This window comes from Hippopotamus amphibius, chromosome 7 (genome assembly GCF_030028045.1).
Source record: "Hippopotamus amphibius kiboko isolate mHipAmp2 chromosome 7, mHipAmp2.hap2, whole genome shotgun sequence".
NCBI classification, from domain to species: Eukaryota; Metazoa; Chordata; class Mammalia; order Artiodactyla; family Hippopotamidae; genus Hippopotamus; species Hippopotamus amphibius.
Window position 1 is genome coordinate 124936169 of NC_080192.1, and position 25107 is coordinate 124961275.

Below are 25107 nucleotides of genomic sequence, written 5' to 3' on the forward strand. Positions count from 1 at the left end.
CAGTTCAGTAGTGCTAAGTATATTTCACATTGTTGTGCAATCAATCTCCAGAAGTCATTCATCTTAAAAAACTGAGGGAGCGTTTTAAACATCCTTATCCTTAGAAGACCAGCATCTACTGTATAAAGATCTATTTCCTTGCTGAGATTTCTTTCTTAAACCATCAAGACTAAGGTGGGGTCATTGAACTTGTGCTGGGGCAGCCAGCAGAAGATGTTTTAAAGTTAAGAGCTGTCTGTTAAAAGATCAGTGGTTGCCAGAGGCTGTGGTTTCAGGGGATAGGTTGGGGGAGGACAAGGAGGGTGGGAAAAATAGGTGAAGTAAGGGGGATTTTTATGGCAGTGAAAGTATTCTTTATGATACTGTAATGGTAGATACATAACCTTATGCATTTGTCAAAACCCATAGAACTATACAATATAAAGAATGAATCTAATGTAAACTATGGACTCTAGCTAATAATAATGTATCAATATTAGTTCATCAGTTGTAACAAGTGTAACACAAATACAAGGTGCTAACCACAGTGGAAACTATGGGCAAGGGGAAAGGGAGTATATGGGAACTGAGGAATTTGGGGTAAGATTTTTCTTACTGATTAAAAATATATATACAGGAAGAGATGGAAAAAAAATAAAGAGCTGTCTAACCTAGAGATGGACCCATGGTAATGTCCTTTACGGGGGATTCCCCTGTGCCATCTGGAGGCTGTTTTCTCTTCAGTGAAACTCTCATTTCCTGACACATTTGCAACAACAGAACTTGAACTTGGCTTCTGGTGTTATCTATTTTGCTTTTTCACTATAAAAACAAGTCATTAGAACCCTGGGATGGTTTAAATGGCTTCCAGCTGGCCCAAGCCCTAGGTCTGTCCCGGTGGTCCAGGAGCTGGAGCATCCCCGAGTAACAGCCTCTTTTGGGGGCTGAATTCTCCTCATCTTTGAGATCATTGCTCCATGGGTGGGACCCTGACAATCTCCTGTAAGAGGAAACCTCATCCAGAAAACATTAGTTTAGATGTTCATTGTCTAAGATCAATTCTAGATAACTTTTTTTTAGAATTCTGTTGTTTCCAGCTTTGACTTCTTTTTGCCTCTTCTTCAAAGTGAGCTCTGAGAACTCACCCTGGGCCCTTAGAGTAGAACTCCTATTTTGCTACAGAAAATTTGACAGTTAAGAGCCAGGGACTCTGCAGTCTGAATGTCTGAGTTTGGATCTTGGTTCTATACAACTGTGGTCAAAGTTACCCTCTGTCTCAATTTTCTTATCTTTATAATGGGTATAGTCATTACCACAGAGAGTTTTTGTGAGGATGTAACAACTGAGAATAATGGGCAAGGAATTTCCTCCCAGAAGGCAGATCTAGGGCCTGTCAGATTGGTTTTACTTTACTGCCAGGGCAGGAAGTTCTCTCTTTTTCTGATCAGTAGGATTTGATATATTCTATGGTCCAGTGTGCATTCCCTACTTTCCCTTTCTGTGAGTTGAGTTGGAGTTTTTATTCTGGTTATTGGTTTCTTCCATACCTTTTTTTTTTTTTTGCTGCATTGGGTCTTCATTGCTGCATGAGGGCTTTCTCTAGTTGCAGCGAGTCAGGGCTACTCTTCATTGTGGTGCATGGGTTCCTCGTTGCGGTGGCTTCTCTTGTTGTGGAGCATGGGCTCTACACATGTGGGCTTCAGTAGTTGTGGCACATGGCTCAATAGTTGTGGCTCACGGGCTCAATAGTTGTGGCTCACAGGCTCTAGAGCACAGGCTCAATAGTGGTGGTGCACAGGCTTAGTTGCTCCACTGTATGTGGGATCTTCCTGGAGCAGGGATCAGACCCATGTCACCTGCATTGGCAGGTGGATTCTTAACCACTGCGCCACCTAGGAAGGCCTCTTTCATATCTTTGGATATCAGGCATATGGGGGCAGACAAACTCTCTATTCAGCTTACAGATTGTGGTCCTGAGAGGCACACACAGACCTAAAGGGGAGCCCTGAACAGTAACCAGAGATTCTAGACTTTGAATTGGATGAGACTTTAGGTTTTCTTCCTTGGTGATGGGGGGTGGGGGTGGGGTGAGAATATGTAAAAGAATAGGAGTCCTTGGGTGCTAAAGATCTAAAAGAGTAATTATGACAGATATCATTCAATAGCTTGTCAGTGTCCATTTAAAATTACCTTTTCTTGTTCCTTTCCCAGTGTAGAGGTAAAGACACAGTTCTCTATTTCCCAGTTTCCTCACTGCTGGGGGTGACATGTAATGCAGTCTAGTCAGTGCAATGTAGGTGAAGGTCCACTGGAAAAGTCTTAGCTTCCTGAGTGAAAATAGAGGACTTGTAAGGAGAAAAACCTTTATCCTTTCTTTCTTCTTCCTGCCTTAAACATGGATGCAAGGCTACAACCTCATGGTCGCAACCATGAGGCAACAAGCAAGAAGATGAAAGCCAGGAGGCCAAAGATGGAGGAAAGAAAAGAAAAGTGCCCAAGTCCCCAGTGGAACGATTGAGCAACTGCTTCCCTGACCTGCCTACGTCTCTACTACTTGAAATGTGAATCTCCTATTTGTTGCCTGCCTGCCTACCCGGCTGCCTCTCTCTCTCTCTCTTTCTCTCTTTCTTTCACTGTAATCCTAGCCTATATAGGAGTAGGGGTACCAAACTTTTTAAAAATTTAATAACTGTCCCCTGAGAATGGGGTTCCTTGAAGCCCTTGGGGATGTGGGAGGAATTGTCTGCTTGCACAGTGAAGAACTTAGGTGATTCTGGACCTGATATAGAGGGAGTTTGGTTCACCTGGGGACTGTGAGCTTTCGAAGAGGAAGAGAACTTTTTCTCTCATGCAAGAGTTAATTCAAGGACAAGAGACTCCTTGGAAAATGGCCAACGTGACCCTTTTGAGACTAGGTTCAAGACACAGTGTAGACAATGGGTTTGCAGAATGACACTCTGATCAACCAACTCCTGATTGTACTTCAAGAAGATCTGACAAGATGGTGTTAAGTTGAGCTGTAGATACGAGGATATTGCATGCTCATTAAACTAAACTTTAGTTACCTATATTGATAATTAGTGCATTTGTATTAGAGGAACGAGAATTGGGTTTCCTTTTCCCTTATTCTTAGTCTTCTTTATAGTTTTCACTTGAAAGGTGTCAATTAGTTTCTCTTTGCACAAAGAGAGAAATCCATGCTCTGAAGACAGTCACAGTGCTGCTGATGGCCCTCCACGACAAAGAAGTGGGGGGGAAGCCAGCTGAGCTGGAGCAGAGATGTGGAAACTCCAAGGATAGGAAGGCTGTGTTCATCTCAAGTTTTCACCAGCGTTCCTTCCTTGAACCATTGATTTCCTTCCCCAAAGCTGTGCATTAAATTAAATTAACAGCACTTGGCTGCACCCATTGGTCATCTTTCCATACCTCGCTACGTTTGTGGGAAATTATGTGGTTCTCAGCAGTGAGGTAACAGGACTCTGGAGCATGGCCCCTCTCATTAGCCTAATGGTTGCTGCTTTCTTGAGCAGTGATGTCTGTTGTGACCACTTGCAGGGCTGATCCTTGAGTGGCACTTGGAAGGCAGACTACATCTGGACTTCTCCCTCCTATACGCCACTCTCCATCTTTCTTTTTGTTCTTTTTCTTGATTAACCTTCTCTGTATTCATTCATCTCCATGACCCTGTTTATGGAAATGTCCCTCATTTATTCTTTGATTTTTTGCTATTTCTGTTCCTCTTTCTTCACCCTTACAGGAGAAACATACTCTGCATTGATCACTCCTGAGCAAGAGGAGAATTATTGTGTTATTTAAAGTCCTTGGCTTGGTGCCTCCCTTTGAGCAATTTTTAAATATATTTTTAACACGTCCTACTTCTTCATGGCATCTTCAATAGGGAGCAAGTCTTCTCTCCCCTTAAGGGTCCCTTTTATAGTTCTACTTTCTTCCTGTTCCAATAGGAATTTGCATATGCTCTACTTGATCTTGCCAAGTTTCCAAGATTTTGAGAATTCCATTTTGGTCAGGAGAGAGAACCTTGGTCATCACCCCAATTCCTTGAGCCATGTGACTTTGGATCATTCATTTGGCTCTGTGCACCTCTGCTTTTTCATTTCCATAACAGGATAAACATACCCTACCAAAAGGCAAAGTGATGGATAAGATAACTTCTCATGCACCTTTGCTGCTTTAAGACCTAGACTTCTATGATTGGAAAAGAGATGGCTTTTGTTTTGTAATAACCTTTATTTCATGATTATCCTGTCTTTTTTATCAGCCATTTCTCTCTCACTTTTCTTTCAGTAAGTTTATGCCAGATTATTGGGATAATGAAGCTACTGGAGCACTTACAGTGCTCAAATACTTTTTTTTGAGAACTTTTATTGAGATACAGTTAACAGACAATAAACTGCATATATTTAGAGTGTACAATTTGGTATCCCAATCTCCCAATTCATTCCCCGCAACCCTCCCCGCTTTCCCCACTTGGTGTCCATATGTTTGTTCTCTACATCTGTGTCTCTGTTTCTGCCTTGCAAACCAGTTGATTTATACCATTTTTCTATAGTCTGCATATATGTGTTAATATATGATATTTGTTTTTCTCTTTCTGACTCACTTCACTCTGTATGACAGTCTCTAGGTCCATCCATGTCTCTACAAATGTCCCAGTTTCATCGCTTTTTACAGCTGAGTAATATTTCATTGTATATATGTACCACATCTTTTTTATCCATTCATCTGTTGATGGACATTTAGGTTGCTTCCATGTCCTGGGTATTGTAAATAGTGCTGCAATGAACATTGGAGTGAGTGCATGTGTCTTTTTGAATTATGGTGTTCTCTGGGTATATGCCCAGGAGTGGGATTGCTGGGTCATATGGTAACTCTATTTTTAGTTTTGCATACCTTATTCTTTTTAATAGCTGCGTAATATTGAACTGTATGGATATACCATAACATATCTAATCAATCTCCTAAAAATGAGATAGATTGTTTTCAGTTTTTTCTATCATAAATTATACTGCAATGAATGTACTTGTACATATATATTCATGCAATTATTTCTGTAAGATACTTTCCAAGATGTAGGATCACTGCTTCTAGGATATACTCACTCTTCGTTTAACAGCAATGAGTCTAAAATCTTTACATCCATATGATACTTTTTAACATCTGGCTGTCCCTCTTCCTCATAACAACTGAATTCTTCTCTTTTTAAAGTGTGGCATTGTGCTAAAATAGATATGTCCTTTCTTTGATAAAAAATTCCAATTCTGGAAGTTTATAGAAATAATTACGGATGAATACAGAGATCAGCTATAAGGACTTTAACAAAATTGTTATTATTAGTAGGTACCTATTGTGTGCCAGGCATTGTATAAAGTGTTTAAAATACATCATTTTACTTAATTCTAACAACAGGTTTTAGTGTAGGTACTATTATTAAACTCATCCCGCAAGTGAAGAAACTAAGCCTTAAAGAGATTAACTTTCCCAAAGATAAACAGTCAACGTGCAAGGAGTCTGGGAGCTGAACTTAGAAAGCTTGTCACTGGAACACACAGGTTTAACCTCAATCTGAACTCCTTATATCACAGTATGTAATAAGGAAATGTTGGAAATAGCCTAGCTATCCAAAAATAAAGGAATAGTTAAATAAATATGATATAATTTTACAACATTACTATATGTAGCCATTAAAATTGCTGCTCAGATTTATTTATTGTTACCTATAAGACAATATATTCCTGACATGGGTATTTAACGGTTATTTATTTACTTATTTTTTATTTTATTTATTTATTTATCCATTTATTTATTGGCTGCATTGGGTCTTCATTGCTGCTTGCTGGCTTTCTCTAGTTCTGGTAAGTGGGGGCTACTCTGTTGCAGTGTGAGGGCCTCTCATCACGGTGGCTTCTCTTGTTGTGGAGCACAGGCTCTAGGCACATGGGCTTCAGTAGTTACGGCACACAGGCTCAGTAGTTGTGGCTCATGGGCTCTAGAGTGCAGGCTCAGTAGTTGTGGCTCATGGGTTTAGTTGCTCCGCAGCATGTGGGATCTTCCCTGATCAGGGATGGAACCCATGTCCCCTGCATTGGCAGGTGGATTCTTAACCACTGCGCCACCAGGGAAGTCCATAATGGTTGTTTAATAACACACATTGCAAAACAGCATGAAGATGAGCCCATGTTTATTTTTTTAAAGAAGGTGAGTGAAGTTAGTTCCTTCAATATGCACAGAACAGTTAGAAGAATGTTTGCAAGATTGTCTTTGGGTTGGTAGGATTGAGAATATTTTTAATATTATCTTTTGGGTTTATTTCTTCTGATTTTTTTCTATAATGATCATATATTACATTTGTAATAAGATTAAAATGAAGGCTTTAAAAATAATTTAAAAAGATCCAGTTTTTCTATAGTGGTGTTTTTGTTTTTACATATTGCAGAAAGAAATTTGATATTATTGAAATGGGTCTGAATTTCTAATAAATTTATTTCACCTATTTGATATTCTAGCTTGTTTCATGTATCACCTGTAAATTGATATAAAATAACCAAACTTTTCCTTTTGCTCTTTTTGGGAAAGTCATGAATATTTTCAATTCTGTCCTTTTACTTTCTCTTTCGGTCTTTTGCTTTCTCTTTCACATTTGTTCATTTTTCCAATCGGCTCCCATAGCTTTTGAAAATTCACATTCCTCTCACAGCCTTACCTCTACTTTTGGAGATGTTAGGCCTCTAAAACACCTTTAACTTAACACTCCTGTTTCCTGCCCCTGTAGAGTTCCTGTGGAACCTTTGTATTCATTTTATAGGAAACTAATTACAACAACTATACATATCTAACTAGGGTTTTACAGTGTAAAAGTGCTTTTGCATTCATAATCCTATTTGATTTTCCCTGTAGGTCTTTATGGGAGGTAGCAGAAACACCTTATGAACCCTATTTTGCAGAAGAGAAAACAGAGTTTCATCAGGTTTGACTTCACTAAAGCCACACATCTAGCAAGTAGCAATGCTGGAAGCAAAAACCTAGGTCTGCTGATTCCAAGCTCTTGATTCCAAGTTACTCTTTCTTTCTAGAACCTGTAATATCTCTGAATAGAGTCATCAGAGGCCACCAGCTACATAGCAAATATTCCCTAGATCTAGAGTCTTGTACCTCAATTGGGTGAACAGATCTTTTTAACATCCAAAATGGGACCCAGGTGGTGAGGCCAATCAAGGTAGCAATGGGTTAAAAGGCCACTCTTACCCCAGACACAAGGCAGGCACAGAGCTATCCATGGTCCTGAGATCACTGCCCTAAGCCCATGCTGACCCATTGGGCTCCTGCCCATCTGACTTATTCATTATTATCCTTATTGCATTACTTATTAATTGGAATCTCATTGACTATTCTGTCTCACATTGCCTCTATTTCTCTCTTTGGTTATCATTTCTGCAGGTCTTGAGGAAAGTAGGGTCTGCTGGTGCAAAGCTCCATGAAAACCCTCCCTGCATGACTGTCATCCTTGAATCCAGGAGTACACCCAGGTCCTTGATAAAAAATGAATTTCTCTATTCATGTTCACATATATATATATGTTGTGCTGGATGTTAGATGCGGCTCACAGGCTCTTTAGTTGCAGCACATGGGCTCCTTAGTTGCAGCACATGGGCTCCTTAGTTGTGGCAGGCAAGCTCCTTAGTTGTGGCATGCAAACTCTTAGTTGCAGCATGCTTGTGGGATCTAGTTCCCTGACCAGGGATTGAATCTGAGCCCCCTGCATTGGGAGCATGGACTCTTATCCCCTGCACCACCAGGGAAATCCTCATCTTCATCCTTGAAAAATGGAAATCAACCTGAAATTTTTTTCTTTACCTTCCTCATATTTATGCCATTGCCTCCATGTATATCTGCTTTCAGTCTTGCTTTACCAAAACTTGTGTTAATGTCTTTTCCTCTTAAATTTGCCTTGTCCTTCTCTTCCTTCCCTCTCAGGTTTTATGCGAAGCTTTACTTTTATTGCCACTTCCTACTTCTGGGTTCTTGGTTCCATCAGCAGTTAACCAATATCCATCTTAGCTTTAATGTGTTTTATCTGGCTCAGTGTTTCTCAAAGGATGGCCAGAGTATATCTGAATTACAATTCTCTGTGGTTATCACTAACATTTATATTTCTGGGCTCCATCTCTGGCTGATTCTTCTACTTTGGCCTGGGGCCCTTCTCCTGCTGGTTTCCCTTCTTATTGACTGGGAAATCCGCATCTCCAACAAAGTCCTGGCCAGCACACAGGAAAGTGAATCTGAGCTCTGCCTCTCAAGACCCCACATAGTCATTCCTATCAGTAGGTATTTCTGCTCTGCCACTCTCTGGACCCAGTGGACTGTGTATGACTTGTGACCACACTATGTTCCCATATCTATCCCCTCCTTCTCCTCCTTCTCATCCTCCTCTTTGTCCTCCACCTAGCCCCCACTTTTCCTTATTCCTCTTCTTGGGTAGCCTGCTTGAATTGCTCTGGTGTTTTCTATAGCTTTAGTGTATAAGTAGTTCCAGTATTACTATAGTATTTCCCCACTCTTCTCTTTTTTATTATTCCTGGGGGATATGTGTTTTCATCTGAGAAGGTACCATTTATAAGACAAAGCTAATTTGGTTCCAATGATAAAGTTGTGAGAGAAGTGAAATATGTAATGTCATTCCTTTTTCACATGGAGCCTGAGATCTGGAAAACTTTATGTTCAAGGCCAGTAGCAGAAGCAACACTAGAAACATGGTTTGAAGACTTTTATATAACAATTCCATTCCACAAATACTTCCTGAGCCTCTACTATGGGCAAAGCATTGAATTAGCCACTAGAGATATAGACATGGAGAAAAACTGCCCTCTCTGGTTTCATGAACATTCCAGTGGTCATGAAGAAGTTGAGAAATGCCCAAATAACAAAGCACCAGGAGGTGTGTGCAGTGCTTCAAGCTCTTATACATTTACTTATGAAATAGGAGAACCTGTAAGAAGGAGGAAATGTTTGTATGCTTGTAACTTGGAGGTAAGGAGAGACGGCACAGGGAGGAATACTTGGGCATGTCAAGTTTGATATGGGCATTGAAAACCATGTGAGAATTTCCACTGGGAGTACACTGCATGTTTGAAGAATGCCCTGGGGATTTCAAGCTCAGAGTTGAGAGTTTGAAAAGAAAGTAAGTCTAGGGAGATAACTGAGGTCACATCATGTGAGGACTTCAATGTCAAACTAACTTGGAGGTGGGTAGGGAAGTCTATGACTCATCATTAGACCAGCTGCCTTCACACATGCATGGGATAAACACAGTATCTGAAGTATCATTTTACAAATAATAGCACAGATTCGGGCACATGAAATGGAGAACTTACCCATAATGGAGGACGAGACGAGCACAAGTGTCCCTGATTAAGGTGGTGGCAGCCATTCTGAGCATCAACTGGGGAATCAACACTCCAAGAGTGGCCCTGGAGAGGGCAGGCCCTCCATCTCAGAGAGAGAGCTGACACATGCTGCCCAGGGCTGGTGCTGGCTTTCTGATGGGTGTTCTGAGTCTGAAATATGGCACTTATGGCCTGAATGTTGGGATCTTTTTGTGTCTTTCACATCATAGTAGCGGTAAATAAAAATTCCTATAAGTGCCTCAAGCCACTTGAGCAGTGAAATGGTGGAGTGTAGAGCAAGGTGATGTTTAAATACAAGGCAAAGCGCTGACTTCTGTAAAGTATGCGGCTAAAAATAGCCACCTGTTCCAGGTCGGATTCCAAATTGGAAGAGCTCTTCAAATACCAGATTCAAAAAGCATCTGTCTCCTGGTAGCCATGGCAACAGGCGTCCCTGAATAAATGTGGAGAGATGTTTTTGGAATGGGGCTGGGAAAGGAAGTGGACATGACAGCCTCTGGATAAGGGGTGAGCCTTTCTGTTCCTCCCCTGAGTTGAAGCCTCATCTTTCTTTCCTACTTCCTAGTCCTTCTAATTTTGCACAGTCATTGGTTCTTGTTTTCTCTGAAGAAATAGCTTCTATAGTTAGTACCTGTCCAATGGGCTGGACAGGGAGAGGAAATGAGGAGTAGGGTCAGACCTCCCACTGGCATGAAAAGATGGGATGGGAGGCCAAGCTGCTGGGGCTCAGAATCTCATGTATGCTATGTTGTTTTGCTATTTGTATATTTCCTTTGTCAGCGATCCCCTTAAAATGTATTTGTTACTTCATGTTAACTGTATTAAGTGCTGTGGGTCTTTTTGTTTTTATTGCTTTGTATCCTTTGTCAACTCCTTCAGGCCAGGGAGTCCTCTTTATAATTCCACTTATAGCACAAAAACACTCCTCCAATCTGTCATTGTTGCTTGCATGATACAGCAGTGTAAAATTCTCTTAGGACTCTGTGCTACCCCGCAGTTGTATTTAGCTCTCTGTCAGCTCTCAGAATCCCCAGTTCTGACAAGTGGATAAAATGTGTTAAGCATGACTCTGTTGTACAGGTCCTCCTTGAAGACAATTGTAAATTATAAATAAGACCACTCCGAACCATCGTTCACAATAAACGCTCTTAAGTGTGTGAATAAACGTAAATGACTAAAGATGCTTGGGATGACCTTGGTGATGAGGGCAGGAATGTAAGGATGAAAAAAAAGCCAGAATCCCCTGAGTGTGTTCTCCAGGTGACTGCCTGAATAAGGCAGACAGACATTTGGCCCCTGGAGAGAGAGGATTAAAATCAATTTACTAGTCAGGTGGGGAGTCAGCAGATGCTTTCTGAAGACATAGTCAGGAGTCCCTGTGGCATTCATGAGATCCTCACTGGACAAAATCTGCAAACTACCATCTAGATTCCTCTAGGAAGAACTCTCCACAAGCACACAGTTCTAGATGCTGCCTAATAAGGCTGTTGAGAGTCTCTTCTCCCTGGAATTCTCCTCATTGCCCTCTTTCTTACCGGAAGAAGAAAATAAGACATATTGAGTGCCTGCACCTGTGTGTCCCCGGCAGTGCATGAAGTTCCAGGCTTGGCAGGCATGGGACCATTCATTCACTCACTCACTCATTCCACATATCCCTCTTAAGAGCTGCTGTGTGCTGGGTGCCACGTGGTCCCTGTCCACATTCTCACAGGCTGAACCACTATCTTCTACCATAATTCCCCTGGGGTCAGGTACCAGGAAACTAGGGGCCGTCCCTACACCTGTGAGACCCCTGAAATTATTCCAGCTAGTCAATCCTCGACCTGTGTGGCCTGCTTACCCTGTTCCATCCATTCCTTCCCAGGAAAATTGCAGTAAAGTCTCTTTCTCATGCTTTTCCCTCACCCCTTCTGCCTCCTGACCAACCCTGGGGCTTCCCTGTGTGGCCCTACATGGTGTGCAGTGTCCCCTCCTCTTGAGAACTGTAAAAAACTGTCTTTTCAATAACATTCATCTCCCAGCCTGTTGGCCTCCTCATACCCAAATAATAATAAAAGCTATATTTAAAGCAATAAGAGCTCAGAATCTGGAGTCAGGCCTCTTGGATTCAAACTCATCTCCATCATTTATTGGCTGTGGGACACAGCCTCAATTTTTCATTTCTACAACAGAAACAATAATATCTAATCTGTTGTGCTGTTAGGAGCATTAAATGAATTAACCCACATAAAGCACTTAACCTACATTAACCGCCATATATGAATGCTAAGTAAACATGAAAGCTATATTTATATTTGGGAGGAAAAAGAATGCAGGACCCATGCTGTTTTGAAGTCTATAATCAGATGGAACTTTCTAGAATCTCCAGAGTCTTCCTATTCATAATCTTCTTTTTAAAAAATAAATTTATTTATTTATTGGCTGCGATGGGTCTTGATTGCTGTGTGCAGGCTTCTTTAGTTGTGGAGAGCGGGGGCTACTGCGTTGCAGTGCGTGGGCTTCTCATTGCAGTGGCTTCTCTTGTTGTGGAGCATGGGCTCTAGGTGAGTGGGCTTCAGTAGTGGCACAGGGGCTCAATAGTTGTGGCTCGCAGGCTCTAGAGCGCAGGCTCAGTAGTTGTGGCTCACGGGCTTAGTTGCTCTGTGGCATGTGGGATCTTCCCGGACCGGGGCTTGAACCCGTGTTCCCTGCATTGGCAGGAGGATTCTCAACCACTGAGCCACCAGGGAAGCCCCTACCTATTCGTAATCTTATTTGGTCCTTATAGCTCTGCGAAGGTGGATTAGGTGGGGCACCCATGTTTTATGGACAAGGAAATTGAGACTAAAAGGGCACTAGCTAGTCAGTGGAAAAGGTTGGACTAGGACCCAGCTCTCCTGACGACTAGTTTTTTCTCCCAGGCCAGATGCGGTGTGGATGAGGACTTGGTAGTCAGACAGAGCAGGCTTAAAAGCCAGCTCCACCGCTTCTAAACCTTGCACATGCTGAGGCAAGTTGGAGATCTCTAAGCTTCCATTTCATCAACTGTTGAAAAGGGGAAAAGGATTGTTTTCACTTATTACTTGAGATTTTTTTAAAAAGAAACTTAATCAAAGCTGGTTAGGGCATGGGAAAATGAGCACTCTCCTATGCTAAGAGCTCTTATTTCCTACAAAGAAAATCTCAAATACAGAAAAAGCTTTCTCCACAGAGTGGTTCATCACAACATTACTATCTAAATATAATTTGAAAGCAAATGACATTCAATAACAAGGAAACAGATAAATAAATTGTAGTATAACCACAGGATGGGATATATACAACTATTAAAAATGATGTTTACAAAGTTCATGACAAAAACTGTATTCACTGTTAGGTCAATAAATCATGCCTTATGTTGTTTTTCATTTTCATCTGAGTTACACAAAGATTAAAGGGGCAAAGAGTTTAACAAGCCTTGCAGGGGAAAACAACAGTTGTCCCACTCATTCCCATTTCCCAGACTCGATTGTTTTCAACTCCTTTAGTTGATTTGGTATTTTCTTTTTTTTATGTCTCAATAAGAATATTTTATTGTTCCTTCTTGATTTTTTTAAACTCAGAAAAAGAGGCCAGAAAGAGACGAGGTCTCCCTCTGCCTCTTTTCTCGATTTCACTTTGCTGGAATAATTTCTTCCTAAAGTGCCTGTCCCTCAGGAGTGGCATAGCTGTTCTCACTCCACCATATAAAATATACAAGTGAGAGGCAAGCATTTCTGTCCTGATGTTTGCAAAGTATGAAGTAACACAGGAGATATGTTTCTATTTTAATATTGAATGAAAAAGAATTTCACTTACTGTGGTTCCAGTTAGATACTCATGAACACAGGGCCAGGAGGAAAACAACCAGTACTATATGGAAGGTGGTTTGTGGATAGGTGAATTATGGGTGATGTTTTTATTTTTATTTTTTTTTCATATTTTCCAAAATTTCTATAATGATCATTTCTTTCTTTTATTGTGGATAAAAATCTTTAGTTCTAAAAAGATGAAAATCCTATTTATTTCTTAGGATTGTTGTAAGGCCATACTCACACGGAGCCCGGTACGTATTAACTAGGGGCCCCAGAAATGGCAGTTTCCTTTCCTCTGACCATTCCTGCAGCCTCTGCTCCTTGTGGAACTGATGAAGAAGTGGACACTTGTAGTCAGACCCAGGAGTGGATCATCAGAACACTATTGAACTGCTATTGGAATTTGACACCGCAGCATCTGATTAGAAAACCCAAAAAGAAAGAAAAGGAAACCCTCCTACACTGTTGGTGAGAATGTAAATTGGTGCAGCCACTATGGAGAATGGTATGGAGGTCCCTTAAAAAACCAAAATACAACTACCATATGATCCAGCAATCCCACTCCTGGACATATATCCAGAAAAGACAAAAGTGCTGATTTGAAGATACACGCACCCCAGGTTCACGGCAGCACTATTTACAATAGCCAAGACATGGAAACAACCTAAATGTTCATCCACAGATGAATGGATAAAGAAGATGTGGTACATATATACAGTGGAATATTATTAAGTCATAAAAAATGAAATAATGCCTCTTGCTGCAATATGGATGGACCTAGAGATTATCATACTAATCAGTCAGACAGAGAAAGACAAATACCATATAACTTACATGTGGAATCTAAAAAAAAAGATACAAATAAACTTATTTACAAAACAGACTCTCAGACATAGAAAACAAACTTATGATTACCAAGGGGGAAAGTGGGGGAGGGATAAATTGGCAATTTGGGATTAACATACACATACTACAATATATAAAATAGATAACAACAAGGACATACTGTATAGCACAGGAAACTATATTCAATATCTTGTAATAACCTATAACAGAAAAGAATCTGAAAAAGAATATGTATATATATTGTATACACACACGAGGGTGAGTCAAAAATTATCCCCACTCTGGTTATGTTAAAACTTCTATAGGCGGCACTGTCTTAGTGCTTTCCATTCAAGGCTACTGTCTCCCCAGTCACTGCTGTGCAGGTGTGAACATGTTACATCAGTTCATTTGTAACTGCAGTGCCAGCAAACATGGATGCCCCACTTGTGATCTGCACTAAAGAAGAGCAGCGTGCAGTGATTCATTTTTTGTGGTCTGAGGGTGTGCACATCTGCACATTTCTGCCCACACGGTCGACACTGCGAAAACTTTGTTTTGAGGTGTTAAAGCATCCTCCCTATAGTCTTCATCTTGCTCCATCGGACTTTCCCTTGTTTGGTCCCCTGAAAGCAGCCCTACGAGGATGAAGATTCACTTCTGATGAAGGAGTGAAGACAGCAGTGCATTCGTGGCTCACTGCTCAGCCTAAAACACATTTTAATGAAGAAACACGGAAGATTGTCGACAGATGGACAAAGTATATTGAAAAGCAAGGAGATTATGTAAAAAAAATGATGTATTTGTCTTTTCCAAAAGTTAGTTAAAATACATTCTACAGCCAGAGTGTGGGTAATTTTTGACTCACCTGTGTGTGTGTGTGTGTGTGCGTGTGTGTGTGACTGAATCACTTTGTTACACATTGTAAATCAACCTATACTCCAATAAAAAAGGAATCAATCCCAAACAGAAAATTTAATAATATTTTCTCTTTAAAAAAATAAGAAAGAAAAAAAAAGAAAATGGAGAAAGACATTAGGGTCCAGGGTGAAGGCATGGCCAACAGGAGGCCTCAGCCTCACAGACCCAGGTCTGCCCTAACCTACTGGTGACTCAGCCCAGCGCTGACAGTTGGGAGGGAGGAAGGGGCCCGGGCAGGAAGAACCACGCAGGCAGGGGAAGGGCTGAGGTATGTAGGGGACAGGATTGGCTGAGGATGGGGTGCAAAGGAAGGAGTGCAAAGCAAGTTAGCACTAACAAGGGTCCCCAGGCCCCAGGGAGGAAATAGGCAGCTCAGTGTCTCAGTTTGGGTTCCCTCAGGAGCAAACCCTGAGGCAAGAATTCAAGGGCAAGCAGTTCTCTTAGCAAGTGCAGGAAACACTGAGGAAGTGGGCTGGGAAGGGGGCAGCTGGCAAAGGTGTCCTATTAAGCAGCTACTATTGCTGGTGACCAGAGAACCGTCTTATGGGGAAATTCTGGGAAACGGTGTGGAGCACACGCCTCGGCTCTCTCCTGTCCGAAGGGTGAGGATGACAGGCCATCATACACAGTCCCCTTCTGTTGCTCATTGGGGGCTCCTCCTGGGGGACATTGATCCCCTGGCATTGTCAGCCTGGGGTGCACGCCCAGAGCAGCTTTCCATGGCTTCTGAAAAACCCAGGTGAATTGCAGCTACTGGCAATTGACAATTTGGAGGAGCACAGTGACCTGGGAAGCCTGAGGGGGCAGGCCCTGCCGCCCTTGGGTTGAGGGTACCATTTCTCAGCCAGTGGGTTAGTAGAAGTTGTTTGCTTTCACTGTAGGATGGCCATATACTTTATTATCCAAACTAGGACACTTACAAAGTGAAAGGGGACTCCATTAAACTTGATGCTGGGACAACAGGTATGAACAGGGACAATCCAAGCAGACCAGGTATAGTCATACCATCTCTCTGCATATCCTCCTGACCTGGGACCATAAACTCTCTCCCTTTTGCTTTTACGTAAACAAGTCCCACAGTGACAAAAAACAACTCAGGGAAAGGGTAGTTGAGTTATTAACTAATGGTGTTGGATGTATAAGAAAGCCTAGGGAAGATGTAAGAGATTCATTCATTCATCTACTCACTTGTTCATCAAACACTAAGAACCCACTCTATCCCAGGTGCTGCTCTAGACTTGGGGGCCACAAAGATGACAGCATTCCTACCCACAAGAGACATCATCTAGCAGTGGAGACAGACATACAATCAAATAAATTACAGCATAGTGCATGGCTGTGTGTGTGTGTGTGTGTGTGTCTATCTGTCTGTCTGTCAGGAAAGGCTTCATGGGGAAGAAGAAATGTGTGCCCAGAAGAATAAAAATAGTTTCTCCAAGAATAAGGAGAAGGACTTCTACGCAGAGGATATAGTGTATATATAGGCAAAGATGCACAAAACATTTAGTTGAACGCCTATCATGCCCCAGCATCGTTCCAGACCGTGGGGAATCCTTGATAACATTCCTGTGTTCAGATGTTTGTACACCAGTGGTTATTCACAATAGCCAAAAGGTAGAAACAACCCAGTTATGAGTGGATATCCAAACATGGTATATCCAAACAATGGAATGTGATTCAGCCGTAAAAAGGAACGAAGTTCTGATACGTGCTACAACACAGATGAACTTTGAAAACGTTATGTTGTGAGGTAAGCCAGACACAAAAGGACAAACATTGCACAATTCCACTTATGTGAGGTACTTAGAACCATCGAATTTCTAGAGACAGAAAGTCTAGCGGGATTACCAAGGGCAGAGGGGGAGAGATAATGGGGAACTGCAGTTTAATGGGTACAGAGTTCCTGTTTGGGACAATGAAAAAGTTCTGGAAATGTCTAGTGCTGATGGTTGCACAACAGTGTGAATGCACTTTAATTCCACCAAATTGTACCCTCAAAAATGGTTAAAATGGTAAATTTTAGATTATGTACATTTTACCAAAATTTTTTTAAAAGATTCATGTTTTCATAGACCTTATATTGGAGGAGACAGACAATAAACAAACGAAGAGATAATAGACCTGATCTTTACAGATTAGAGCGATAAGGTAGAGTGTTAGGGGAGTTTATTTTAATGTAGTCAACATATTGTATAAGGGTATGCTTAGCATATCAAAATCAAGAGAAGGATGGTGGAAGATGGGGCTAGAAATTAGGTGGGGGCCAGTGTTCACATTACAGAAAACCCTGTTTGTCACATCAAGGTGTTTGGCTTTATCCTGAGAACCAATGAAGGCTTTTAAGAAAGCCAGCTGTGTGGTTTTGGCCATGGTGGACCAGAAGTGCTGGTGGGTGAAGCCAGAGGTAGGAACAGCTCTGTAGGAGGCTGTTTCTTCTACTCTCCAACAGAGATGAGGAAGGCCTCAGCTTGGGTGGTGGCAGAGGATGAGAGGAGTGGAGAAGTATCCCAGAGCTGGAATCGGCAAGCCCAGGGGCTGGTCAGGTGTGGGAAGAGAGCGACAGGAAAGAATGCTTGCTCTGGCTTTGAGACTGGGCGGATGGTGGTACATCAGCTAAGCGAGGGATCAGATCCAGAGGAAAAGATGGTGAGTTTAAAATTGCATGTGCTGGGTCTGAAGGGCCTGGGAGAGCCATTGATAGCCATTGGCTCTGAAATGTGAGAGTGGTTTGAATCAGAAATACAGATCACAGAGTCATAAGCATTGAAAATTTCCCAGAAGTGAGTACAGAGTGAGAGAGAGCCAGAATTAGGATCCTGAGGAATGCCTAATACCAAAAAACTGAGAGATGAAGGGGAGACAGAAAATGATGATGAGAAGGACAGGTCATCAGGAGAGAAAAATAATCACCGAGGAGGCCTCTTTGTACTGGCAGTTCGGAGATCCTTGGAGATCTTTGCTGATTGCAAAAGGGATCGAGGTGAAGCCCAAATATGACCAGAAAAGCAGTAAATGGGGAGAAGAAAGTAGGTACAATGTATGTGAAGCAGTCTTTCCAGAAACTTGACCGAAAAGGGAAGGAAAGCGATGGAGGGACAGGTAGAGATGTGGGGTGAAGGAAGGTTTTTGTTTTTTAAAGAATGGGAAAGACTTTAAAAAAAAAAATATCTTGAAATAGTTGTGAATTTCTATATCTACCCATCTGTATATTCAAAACCGTAAGTTCATGCTAATACCTTCAGTTCCAATCTAACACCACACGGTTCATTCTGGCCTTTCCCTTTCCCTTATGTGTAACTCTTTTCTCCAACACAGAGGAACCCAGCTCTCATCACCTGCAATGTATTTACATTTGCTCACTTCCAGTATACATGCAAAGGGGTTTCAGAATTGCTACTTACACTCTTGTGAGAAATAAATATGCTAGTTAGAGGATGATACCTGTATACAGTTCTTTTTGTCTTCAGCCTTAGAGTATATAGTCAAATGTTGGTTTTCAAATTACTTAGGTTGGTTATTTTCTTCCCCTCCCCCTTCACTATGGTTATATATTCATTTTTAACAGAGGTAGGTTCAGTTATACTGCCTGTATTGAATTTGGGGTTCTGTCCACATCCTGGTTGATATTCTTTCTGTATTACTGGAGGGCATGTGAAACGTTACCATGGTTCTAAGAGTCAGAACTACGCAAAAAGGACCTCTCAGAGAACTGTCACTCCCCCATCAACCCAAATACCCCACTCCTGCTTCCTGAGGGGCGTGGAGAGTTTTAAACTTGTTTGTATACTGAGGACCAGAACCCCAAAGAGATGGAGAGTAGAAGTGGCAAACGAGAGAAAGGGATTCACGATGGAGAAGGGCCCCCGTGAAAGAAGGCATAGCAAGGGCAAACGTGCGTCAATTTAAAAGTTGAGGGATTTTATGTTCGGTGATTTTCTTTTCTTAGTAAAAGAGGAGGTGAGATTATCTCTTGAGAACAAAGAGGAGGGGGGAGGAGAAGGCAGAGTGGAGAGAGGGTGGATGTGAGCAGCAGGGCAGAGTAGGGGACAAGGAAGGCTGTTATCGGGGTCAATCCAAGAAGGGGCTCTGTAGGGGGTGTGGAGGAGGAGGCTTGTGAGGGAGGCTGGTGAGAGGCTAGTTCCTGGGGTCCAGGCTGGATCAGGACAGCACAAGGTGGAGGGCTGGGGGTGGGGGGAGGTTAAACGACAGTCTGGTGAGCAGAATAAAAGATGTGGTTGAAGAGGTGGATGTTTTCATTTTAATGCCAGGACTGGAGCAGCTCAGAATGATGACACCATTCATTCATTCAACCAAGATTAAGTATGTATTCTGTGCCAGATATTGTGTTTAGCTGGGGACATAGCCATGCCTTCCTGGAGCTAATATTCCTTCCTATTGAAAATGCTATGTGTGAAGTCCCAACCGTGTGCCATATATTGTAATAACCCTGGAACCTCACAGCACCCGTTGATACAGGTTCTAATATCATCCCACACGGAGGCACAGGGTGGTGCTTTAACTTGCTCAAGGTTACACAACTTGAAAATGGCAGAACCAGGATTCAAATGAAGGCAGACTGGCTCCTGAGGGCATACTGTGAACCATGACGCTGAAGTGTGGAGGTAGACTTGGATGCCCAAAGTGGAGATGCAGGTGTCAATCAACTGGGAGACAAGGGACTTAGGAAAGTCAACTACATGGATGCAGAAATCAGCCAGGATGGGGGCAGGAATTGGAGCAAAGAGGAAGACTGTGGGTCGGGTGTCAGCTGAGGGGGGTCACGGTCTTCCTTATTCCTTCCTCCACAGTCCTCTCAGCCCCGAGGATAAGTCAAGTCCATCCTTAGCTGAAGGTGAGGCTCTATCCACCCTTGTCGATAGCGATAAGGCTTGAATCCACTAGTTGTCAGACTCAACGTTGGGGCCTCTTAGTCCTGGTGTCCCTCTGACCTGGCCCCACTACCTGTTGGATTCAGGTTGACCCAGACCTCTCTAGGCATGGGCTTGGGATCCTGGGAGCAGTTTTAGGGTCAGCAAATGGTAACAGTGACTGAAACAATTCTCTTGAGTTGATCTCTTAGTTCAGACCTGCTTTCGGACTCACCCCCACCTGCCAGCCACCATCTGAATCTACTTCGACTTCCAGGCGCAAGTCTTCCTGCTCTGGGCCATTCAGGTGTTACCTGAGTGCTGAATGAGGACTCCCTGAGGCATGCATGTGTGTCTCAGAGTGAAAGGTTTTGAAAAAACGGGCCTAGAAGGTGGTATATGAGCCCATAGATTGGATACTCACACCCCAGTTCTTTGGAGAGCACCACGATGAGACCCTGGGAAGGAAGGTTACCACTGATGTCCTGTTTTCCTCACATGGGGCCCAGCCTCCCTGTTTCTGAGCATCTCTGGGCTGATTCGTACCCCAGTGCTTCAACACTGACCAGGCAACAGTTTCTGCCTCCGCCCTCCACGCTCTGCAAACCTGCTCTCCTCTGTGCCTCTAGGGTTGCCCTGTCTGGATTTCAGCTTTGCCACATGGGTCAGCTTAAACATTCCTTGCTCTGCACAACCACTCCTGACCTGGAACAGGATTGGATGCACCTACTGTATGTTTCCATCCTCATACTCATCAGTCTGCGTGGTAATTCCTGGGCAGATGTCCTTCTTCTCTACGAGGCTGAAGGCTGCTTTAGGGCAGGGCCTGGGGTGTCTTTCTCACCATCATTCCCCCAGCACTCCACACACAGGGGCTCAGTACACTTTGATAGATGAATGAATTGCATGTATGTATGTATACGTGTGTGTGTGTGTGTGTAAGGAGGACTTAGGGTACGAGTTTCTGGAATTCTGAGTAGAACTCTACCAGCTGACAGTTCCCCTCATCCCTGCTTTTATTTTTCTCCCCGGTGTAAGCAGCTTTTGGCAGGAAGAAACTCTTTGCCGGAAAGCACTCTCTGCAGAAGGCTCCCCATTATCTTGTCACTAACCTTCAACCAGACACCCCCAGCTCTACTCATCTCCAGCCCTAGCACACCTTTCAAATCTTTTGATCACACAATACTTTGCCTAACGTGTTGATTCTTTCCAATGATCAAAGAAGTAGAAATGAGGACTAAGTAATGAATAGAAGACCAGATCTCTTCCCTATCTCCCCCTTCAGTAATCTTGTGAACAAACTATATGAACAAGATAGCATCTAAAGAAAGCTCCCAAGGTGTTGACAAGCCTGCACACAAGCCTGCGCACAGTGGGGGATGGCGATGACTCTGATCTCCTAACTCAGGGATTAACTACGATTACTTCCCTATTTCCCTTTAAAAGCTTTCATGGCCAAGCAGAATCTCTGGAGGTAGTTTTTGGGGGATGCTGAGTCCTCTGTCTCCCCCAGATTGCCAGCATTCTGATTAAAGGCAACTTTCCTTTCTATCAACATTTGTGGATATTGATTTTGTAAGCAGTGAGCAACAGGACCTGATTTGGTATCACCGGCTTGGGAAAAGCAAAGCCGGGAATCCGCCCCCAGGACATGAGCACTACCCTCCCGTCGCCCTGTGGCAGCGCGGAGCCTCAGGAAGGACGAGAGGGTGGTGCTAGCCTGTTCTCGCTCCCGGCCCCACAGACGTTCCAGGACAGCCCTCCAGGGGCTGGCACTGCTCAGCGAGTGCTGACACCAAGGAGGCTCCGCCGGGGAGCATCGGGACGTGCTCACGCCACGAAGCGTGGAGCAGAGCGTCCACTCCCCTTTGGCACTGTTTGTGTGTCTTCCTGCTTCCTCCCAAACAGCTCATCCCAGCTGGGTCATAAATAAGAGAACAATATAGCGACATATTTATAATCTCCGTGAATCACTGATGACTAATTTTTCCCATTTTGTAACCCCAAATAGTTTTTCTCTTTAGGCTCCCCGTGAGGGCACAAACCAGCCAATCATTCAGACGACAGCACACATTTGTACTAAAAGTAAAAAATCCCTTTCTTAACCTGGGACAGGAGGGTCACAAATACACACATTTAACCAAACAATGACTGGCTTTCTTTCTTTAACAGTGACATTTTTATCTGCACCCAGCTCAGGAGCGTCAAAGAATTTTTTCCCATTCAACCTTGCAACTAGTGTCCTACTAGTCCTTGGAAAGTCCTTTGCAAGGCTCTACAATCTGTTCTAACACTCAGGGCAGAATTAAAAATAAAAATACTATCCCCACAAAAACAAAACAACAACAACAACAAAACAAAAAACTCTCAGAGTGAAAGGTATGTCTCCTATTTTTCTACTGTGTTTGCTGCCTGGGTCTCTGTGGCAAAGAAAAGGTCTTCCAGTATTTTGATTACATATTATTATGTTTCATTGAGTAAACCCAACTTACAAAAGGAAGCAGAGGCAACCAGTTTCCAACGCCCCTAGTGCCTCTGACATGTTCTCATTTACTACGACTTGCTCCCTGTAAAATTTGGCCTCTTGAATTTTGTTTTTCCACAATCAGCATTCCTCACTGTCTCCGACCAAAAGGCTCCATCACTCATGCAGATCTCAGATCATTTATTGCATTGCCTCTGAGGGATTTATTTCTATGGTGTGTTTCTAGAAAACTCATTCAACTCCTAAATCAAACAGTGGCGGGATGGAGGGTGTGAGGGCTGGGGAGAAGGGTCTGGAGAGATCTGGGGTGAGAGAAGAAAATATCTGAGGATGTTGTTTAACCAGAAAACAAGATTTTCTGCGTTCAGCACGTCTAAGCTGCTGAGAAATCAATTGACAATGTGTTTGGTACAGGAGCAAGTGTCTGGCTTGGAGATGGCCCGTGTGTATGTAGAGGTGACAGCACATGTGTACTGAGGAGGCATGGCCAGCTAAGTGGGGGGGCCCGGGCAGAAGAGGGAGGCTGGAGGGAGGAAGAGTTGGGAGGCCAGGGGATTTCTGAAGGACAGACAGGCTCTGGGAAGCCTTGGTCTCCTCTGGACCTGGCTGAGGTCCATTCACAGCGCAAGGCTGATGGCCTACACCTGTCCCCTACAAACTCCAGTGAGGACTGGCAGACTCTTCTGAACCCCCACTGCAATGAACGTGTCTGTGAAAGAATTTAAACTGGTGATCTGTGATGAGTTGAGGCATGCAATGTCCTTTTGCCTGAGAGAGCTGGAACCTGCGACTTGGGGTTTGAGTCAGTTTCTTGCTCCCAGAAGCGAATGACTTTTCACCTCTGGATCTCTACCCAAGGCATGCATGGACCACGGAGCCAGGCAGGCTTCAGGGAGCCAGGTTTTCCTGCCTGCCAACTGAGCCTTGCCAGTGCTGATTTTACACATTCCTATTAGTTTTTAACAAGTATTTTGTCTTAGCTGTAAAATCGCAACTGCAAGGCCATAAATTTACAGAGCACGTGATTGGAAGCGCCTGCTTTAATTTTCTAAGGGTCTCTATGTAGAACTGAGCACCTGACCTTTCGTTTACCCCTCTCCTTGGTCAACTACTTCATAAATATTCACTGAGCACTTACTGTATGCAAAGCCCCATGCTAGGTGCTATAGAAGATGTGAAAGAGGCTGGAGCCTTCCCTCAGGATTTGAGGTGGGAAAGGAGGGAGGAAATGGGCACTAAGCAGGGACTCCATCAAACCAGGTGCGCTCACCCGCCAATGGCTGGCACCCTCCCACCGACCTCCACCCCACTGCCCTCTGTGCTCCAACCATCGCTGCTCTCAGTTCCAGCAGGTGATGTCCTCTCTCTGGTCACTGGTCATTCATACCTGCTGTTTCCTGGCTTAAAACTCTAGTCCTCCCTAAACTGTCACCTTTCCCAGGAAGTCCTCCCTGACTAACCTTAGCTGCCTCTCTCCACACCCACCCGCCCTGCCAAGTGCTCCTAGACGCCCATATGCTCCCCAGGTCACAACACCCGTCATCCTCCATTGTTGTTCCTTGTTTCATGGTCTGTAACTCTTGCAGGCTCTGTGAGGGTGGGGCCTTTATCTGTCTCCTTCATGGCCATAGCTCCAGGGCCAAGCACAGTGCCCAGCTGTCATTACGGGACCCAACAGAAGTGTATTAAGAAATACCTTCCCCCCAAGGTGTGTGGAGGGAGGCTCTGTAGCCGCTCACTTCACGACTGTCCTACTTTATCTCATGCACTCTGAATTCAGGATGGTGACAACACACTTCTTCCTTCATACCCCGTGGCTTCAGGAGTCCCAAAAGGGTCCTCTCCGAGCCTGGAGAGGTCAAGGCTTTGAGGATCTCACATCCCGGCCATTGGTTCAAACACTGAGTGACCAACCCTCTATGAGAGTTTTCAGAGCTAGTCATGAATCTTTAGATTTGGGGCTGATCAAGGCCTGTTGAGTCCTGGGACTCCAGATGGCATCTGTCTCCCCAAAACACAGGCAAGCCCCTCACCATGTCTCTCCCCGTATCTCATTTTAGGCCTGTTAGGACCAGATGTACAATCACGTTTTCTTTTCTCCCAGCAAGTGGGCAATCACATTTGTTTTGCAGGAAATGGTGACTCTACACCAGAAGAAGTGGGCTATGATTGACTTTCATTTCTCTGCCGTATAGTCACCTCGGGACATCTCAGCCATCTTTGGGATCTATATTTGTACACACAGGTATACACACACACACACACACTTATGAATGTTCACTATGGGATTGATTACAAAGGCCTGGACAGTAGGGCCATGTGACACCAGGGCAGGGATTGGGGTCTCTGGGAGAAAGGCTAGCAGTGGGGACAGCCAGGAGCCAAAGGTCTGGGCCGAGCTGGAGAGAATAACCCCCACTGGGAAGGCCTGAGGTCAGAATCATAGATCCAAGTGTGGGAGGCAGGTGGAAATGGAATCAATGCAAAAGCAGGTCGGCAGTGAGGAAGCAGCCTGGGCGGCTGCCTGGAACAGCAAGCAGCGCTTGGCGAGCCAGCGGGGTGTGGTCCTGGGTGGATCCGGCTGGTCTCAGGGGCTCCGGGCAAGGCGTATGAAACAGGCCAGAGTTCATGCCCTCAATAAGCTTAAACGTTGTAGGTGGAAGAGGGGTCGTGACCATAAGTAGCTATATGAGAAGAGCCGGGGTGGGTGGGGAACCTCCTGGTTCCGGGGAGCTTTTTGGAGGCGGCAGCATTTTAGAGGTGCCTCGGTGGTGGAGGTGACATAAAGAGCGGGT

The 25107-nt window shown here is 43.7% G+C and overlaps 1 pseudogene; it reads left to right on the forward strand.

The window, feature by feature from the left end:
* Positions 1 to 24485, forward strand: part of LOC130857683 (3-oxoacyl-[acyl-carrier-protein] reductase-like) — a 50408-nt pseudogene extending 25923 nt beyond the window's left edge.
* Positions 24486 to 25107: the final 622 nt, after the last annotated feature.